Source organism: Andrena cerasifolii, chromosome 3 (assembly GCF_050908995.1).
Source record: "Andrena cerasifolii isolate SP2316 chromosome 3, iyAndCera1_principal, whole genome shotgun sequence".
NCBI lineage: Eukaryota > Metazoa > Arthropoda > Insecta > Hymenoptera > Andrenidae > Andrena > Andrena cerasifolii.
In genome coordinates this window covers 6,554,818-6,562,087 of record NC_135120.1, presented here as the reverse complement: position 1 = coordinate 6,562,087, position 7,270 = coordinate 6,554,818, and positions in this window count along the sequence as shown.

Genomic DNA, 7,270 nt, shown 5'->3' with positions numbered 1-7,270 from the left:
GAATTACCGAAATATGATAGTGTCCGCTTCGAAATCTTTTCAACATTAATCTTCTTGGTTTTAATTTGGTAACATTGGATATGAAGCCTCAATACGATCCTCTATGAACTGTACATGTAATTTTCTTAATTTCTCTATTCTTGTACCAATTTCTTTTAACCGACAAGTCGACGTTTATTCCTTAAATAGCAGTACTATGATACACATGAAACAGGAAGGAAGTACTTTATGCAGAATGAGACACCTAAAACAGCTCGTCTAAATAGGCTTTGCATTTTTGGAAATCGGAGACAATATTTTAAATAATAATTATTTGTCTGCACATCTTGTGGTGACAGTTTTCTTCTTTTAAATATAAAAAAAACGCGAGATATTAACATACTCGGACGAAATAGTTCATTTGTTCCCACCTCGTGACTTTACATCAAACGTTAATCTACTAAGGTCTTTCTAACTTATCTTGAATAATTTGGAATGGCATTACTGTTACTAGTATCTTATTTAAACAAATCAAAATGACTGAAATTGTGTTTTATACTTTCACCTAAAGAACATCACCACTGTAAGATGCGCAAGAGTTAACGACAAACTTCTTTTATCGCAAACTAATCTTCGAAAATGTTAAAGTCAATTTGCGCAGCTTTTCCCAAGTGTCTCAGCTTGTATATATTCTTACGTGAATTCAGATTTGTAACATTTTATATAAAAAAAATTATGTAAAAATAAATATTAATTTGTTTGTATTACAAAGGAAATTTAAGTTTTTTTTTCTCTTGTATTCACTAAAAGGAGAACAGGAAAGCAAAGAGATGTCAAGTGTGTATAAAAGACATTTTATGGGTATATCTGCTTGCTATGTTTTAATAGATCGATCTTGAGAAAATGCGGTTTTAACAGTTTATTACGTAAATAGTGTAAACAGTATCGTTTTACGAAAACTCTCCATACGTAGCATATAACTCGATTCAGTGCATGCATTTGTTCAAGATAGAAATAACCAATAAGATAAATGTTTTTGTTACTCATGTATTAGGAGTTTAAATTGTAGATTATATATATACGGTATAATGAAAAGTATTCCATTCTTACATCCGACGACTCATTTAATTTTGCTTGATCAGAAATTTACGCGTACCATTTTAGATTTACCGGCCAAAATGAATCTGCAAATATTATTCTAGTCTGTATGTTGCTCCTGGTGTACCACAAATTTTTTTATGTTAATAATTCTGCTGGTAACAATACAGTACTTCTTCTTTCGCTGTAAGAAGATTATAATAGCATTATAATTATGCTTGTATTATCAACATTTCAGTTGTATTATATTGTATTCCGTTGTGATTGTCTAAAGTTTCCATCCAGTACACATCCCAAAGTTGTACTCTTATATTGTAGTGTCTAATTTTCTTTTTTTTTTCGTTTCATTTAATACATTTCCATGTACTTTTTCTGTTTTATATATCTTCATCGTCATTATGAAATACTGAATTTAATGTCAGATGATTGTGACTGCTCTTCTTACGGATATTTAATCTATTATAATGGTAGATATTGTTAATCTTCCTTAAAATATTATCGATGAGAATATTATTTCGACATGTGATTGTTCGTATTAAATTCGATTACATTCAATTCGTTGATAAATATGTTTCGAGAGAGTTTCTACTATATAATATGTAATGCATAGTTATCTACTCAACATTTTAATGCAATAAAAATTTATATCTTTTCATAAGTATATCAATTTGTATAATATACATAAGTTAAGTTAAATATATCTTAGAATATCTTTTCCATGTGGGAATAATAAAATAATTATGTAGTATATTAAATATAGTAAACAGCTTTAATTTAAAAATAATGAGGAATTGTGAATTATTTCTTCTTCGTTTTTTTTTCTCCAAAATTATGTTGCAGAATTAAAACGTTTATGCGAATGTCAGGGAACATTTGTATAACATGTCTTACCATTAGTTACATTACCAATGTAACGGAACTTTACTTGTATAATATTACGGTTTATTGACGAAGATTTATTAAAAAAGAAAAACAAAAAAAATCAAAATTCCAGGATAAGTAGAGTAAATTAAGAGAATAATTAAAAATGTGTTCAAGTACATTAGTGGAAGCGATCAAAGGTGAGGTGAAAAAAAAAAATAAGAACGTTTTTATAATTATGTGTTCGAAACTGTTTGATGAAGATGGTCACAATCAACTGGCACATGTTTTTGTAATAATACAATATGTAAATATATACACATGTTATACATCAGAAACGAATGTAAGCGATTAATTGCAATGAAGCCTGTAGAATTACGTATGTGTATCACATTTAAATTCTTCCTTAGACTGTATTCTTAGGAAGATGTATGAATTCAATAGACACTTTTAGTGAACTATTATAATTAATAATAAACAATGCAGACTTAAAGAGGTATTCGTGCTACATTCTAAATTATAGTATAATTAAGTAATATTAGCCGTAACATCTCAATCCTAGTCCGCTTGCAATCCATACATTTTATAAAATAATAATTATATAAAGTTGAAAAGTAATTTCCTAACATTACGAATAATATTTTAGCCGAGAATTCTTATGTATAAAGTATAATTAATAATTTTGTTAGCACATTTAATGACTACTATCATTCACGAAATACCTTTTCTAACCATTTTGATTTCAACAAAATTAATTTTGTAGGTAATTTTACAAAAATAATGGCGTCTTAATGAGATTAGCATGGTTTATCTAATGGTAAATAGGAAATCTAAAAGAACTTTTCTAGGACAAGAAACATACATCTATATGTACATAAGTCTGCAACATTATGTTATAGAATTTTTAAGAAAATCGGATCTTTAAATCGCATATCAAAGCTAAGATGCATAAATTTTACATTATGTCCCCGACTTATACTGATATAATATATATGTATATACATAAAAAACGAAAATCTGATAATAATAATTTTTTGTGTTACAAAAAGAACTTATTGTTCATGGTCCGCGATAAGGGGGTAGGTTACCCTCCATAGCCCTAAAAAAGGCTCTTTTTCAAACGCAAATTGCAAAGTGATAAATAACAGTAGAGAGAACTTTTTTTTTAGTTTTAATCGTTATTCTATGAGCTTTAACACAAAAAAAGAAAAGTCTAAATATCTCTATTAACATAAAAGTTGTGAGTAAAAACGTAAAGGCGTGTACGCGGTGCACCGTTTGATGGTAAACATAAAATCTCGAAAACCACTCCAACGATTTGGAGGAAAATTTAATGAGAGACGAAGAAAACCATTCCCTACGATGTGTCGAGAGCAGATTTTTGAGAAAAAAAATAATACAATTTTTATATTGGAAAATACGATTTTATCGATTTCTTGTGTGAAAATATTTTTTATCTTTTCTTTACGAATTTATCTGGAAAATCTGCTCCCGACACATCGTAGGGAATGGTTTTCTGCATCTCTCATTAAATTTTCATCCAAGTCGTTGGAGCGGTTTTCGAGATTTTCTGTTCACCATCAAACGGTGCACCGCGTACACGCCTTTACGTTTTTACTTGCAACTTTTATGTACATAGAGATATTTAGACTTTTCTTTTTTTGTGTTAAAGCTCATAGAATAACGATTAAAACTAGACAAAAACGTTCTCTCTACTGTTATTTATCACTTTACAATTTGCGTTTGAAAAAACGCCTTTTTTAGGGCTATCGAGGGTAACCTACCCCCTTAAATTTCAAAAACTGTATGTTTTATATATATTTATCTTTCAGCCTAGGATTTACATGAAATTTGTTGAAAATAATAAGATTTCGCAATGTCCTTACTCGCGGAGTAATTAAATGTTATAAAACATTAATCATAATACAGACATTATTTTAATAATATTTATTTGAAACTTTATGGATTGCATACAAAGACTAACGTACAACGTCAGATCACAATATAATACCTACAAAGTACAAGTTTTCGTGCTAGACTGCAAAATTGTAAATAAATAACATTTTCTCTCATTTCATTAAACTATGAAAAATCAGTAGCAGCATTATTAAAACATAGATGTAACTGCCTAAAACTACAAAAACGATAAAAAAAGAATTTATTTCCATATTTTTCTTATCAAATTAAACAGTTAAGTTATGTTTAAAAGTTTGTATGAGAAAAAGAAATATATATGCAATAAGTAGTATTTGGTATGCTGTATTCAAAATAAATCTTCTTAACTGTTGGCCAAGGCATGTTCTAAATATACATATATACCGTTGTTCATAATGGTTTTAACATCTATTTTCAAAATCACGAAATGAAATTTAATGGAATTTTAATTATTAAATCTTACATTCACTTTGTAAATGTGGCACGAATTCCCTATAAACCTGATTGTACGTATTTCTCAAAAAAGAAGAAAAAAGGGAGAAGATATGCAAAGAAGAATATAATTCTTGATTATAAATGCTTGACCATTGCCATACACTGCTGACTATTAATTTAGAATATTAGTTTTTGCTGCCGCTAGCATTTTGTAAATATTCATTTGTTTAATGTATAAAACTTTGAAATTGAATCTTAAATTGCGATGACTAGAATTCAATTGTAAAAAATCTATTACATTCTCCAAAGTGACGGCAACTGTAACTTAATATTGGGAATTTGAAACGTCATACGTCAGCTAGCCAATTCGTTGCAAATGTTGCATCTCAGTTGCTAACTACTAAATCAATACTTAATGAGTATTTGATCAGCTTATTCCTCCCTTATTTCCATCCATACGTGATTTCATAGTTTCAACGATAATTTTTGTTACTGTACGTTCACTTCTGCTAAGTGAGTATATAAAGATTAGTGATTTAAATGCGAAAGTGGATACTAAAGTATTGTTTTTCTTTTCAATCGATGGTCAACAACAAAATATTGCTCCTGTTGGGTATCAAGTATACTGGCGAATATAGAAATATATAATGCACATATAACTTTCGGTTTTAACTAGATAAATTAACAATTCTCATTTCTAGTAGTGCTGTTTTCCAAAGAGGAAAATGTATGGTTTGATGCAACTAGTATGATAATCGTCCAAGGATTAACATTGATCAAATTATAAAGGATAGAAAAACACGTCAGAGCACACATAGGCGGGGATTAAATTTATGAGAGACTTTGTGGCGATATTTGCACGTGTTCTATGCGAATAGAAAACTGAAACTGTATGCAAAGTTGATAATCTAACTGCAAAAGTTTTATATACATATAATTATGAATATTCGTGGGAAATGTGGTGGAATATCTATATCTGCCTTCCACTTAAATAAGGAGCTAAACATTTTCTAGTATTATATTAAGCCAAGTTGTTTTATTTTAACATTTAACGAACATGTATGTATGTGTATAATGTATTTGGAGTATCATTTGATATACTATATATAAACGCCGGTTTTTTATTCGATACGCAAGAATTTTGCAAATCAAATTATATTGTTGGATATAATTCTGGATAACTTCATAGTATAGTTAAGTTTTTTTTAAATTGATATTATATTGTTTGTACTTCAGTTGATACAAAACATTATACATATTAACATTAAATAAGACTAATAAAGTAAAAAAAAAAAGTAATTAATTATGAATTTTAACAGTTTTTGCTTCGAGTTAAAAGTTTAACAGAATAATTCTATGTCAAATGGTTATATGGACATATAGTTTTTAAAATTATTTTGAGGCGAGCATGAGATGTAAATTACGGCTTGTTCGAATAACGATTTAATATGAGTTTATACGTGATTTTGTGTAAAAGAACCGGAGTTTAGAAATTGTTGCAGACTTTCTCTTTATCCTTGATATGTTCAACATATTAAAAGTTATGAACGATTTAATGACATGATGTCTAATTACTCCAGACATATCTGTAATATCTTTAAGAACTTTTAAAAAAAATTTATTAAGGAATTTGAAATATACTCTCTTCGTAAAGAAAAGTCATTCAAAAGTTGTACTATGATTAATAGAAATCAGTGCATTATAAGCACTTGACACAGAATGGCTCAATGTTGAAGCTATAGTATTGAAAAAGAATTTTATTCTCTTTCATAAATTATATACGTTTGTCTACATCCTGTACATATACTTGTATACTGTAAATAATCGTAACAAAAATTTCATCCATATTTATTTCTGTGTTCTGAAGTAAGGCTGTTCGAGTACTCGGAAAAAGCGAGCCGAGTCGAGCCGAGTACCCGTAAAAATCGAGTGGCTTGAAAGAACCGAGTAGCTCGAAAGAATCGAGAAGCTTGAATTTTTTCGAGCGGCTTAAAAATACTTGGAGCAGATCGAAAGTTTCGAGCAGACTGACTGTATCGAGTAGCTTGAAGCTTGAACGTTTCGGGCAATACGAGTGTCTCGAATATTTTAGGTTACGTTTATCTACGGGAATGTAAATAATTGATTCTCAATAAGTAATGTGAATAATTAAAATGTAACCTGTAAATGGGAATATTCTGTAACTTTTGAAAATAAGTACTAAATTCAATTTTTTTTCTTCATTTTTTTGTGTATTTATAAACGTATTCATACACTTCCCTTTATGTTATCTTTCTTTTCTTCTTACTTTTTTCTTACTTTTTGCCTTCTTCGTATGGGTTTTACTTCTGTCGCGCTATTGTTAACACAGGGCCTTACTCGCTCATAAATAAATAAATGAATAAATAATTAAATAAATATAATTACGCATAATTACAAAGAATCGTGAAGCACTAGCAAACATTTGGACATGTAAACCTTGCATTATCAATTTTTCAATTTCTCATTTTTTATTTTCGAGCTACTCGATTTTTACGGGTACTCGGCTCGGTTCGGCCCGAACTTCAAGCTACTCGAATATTCGAGTACTCGAATAGCCTTATTCTGAAGACGCTTTTTTATTTTCAATACCATCAAGCAGTCATTTAACGATGGATTATCCTTCATATGATCGTAAAAAGAATTTGCTGCAGTTCAATTGTAAATTCATTTTCTACTTTTTATATTTTTAAAACGCATCAGCATTGCGAAGTTAATGCTGCACAAATTGCAGTTTATTGTTAAATGTGTCAAACAATTTAGATTGTATAATATATAATTTCGTATGATGTACATTACATATATGTACATTAATGCAATAACTTTTAATAAAATGAGCGTTGTAGATCACATATAGTAATTGCCCTTTACTTTCCCAGATAACCGTCTGCAGTCTGACAGCAGATTGGCAGCAGGGTCTGGCAGGAGAACTGCAGTTTGAAGG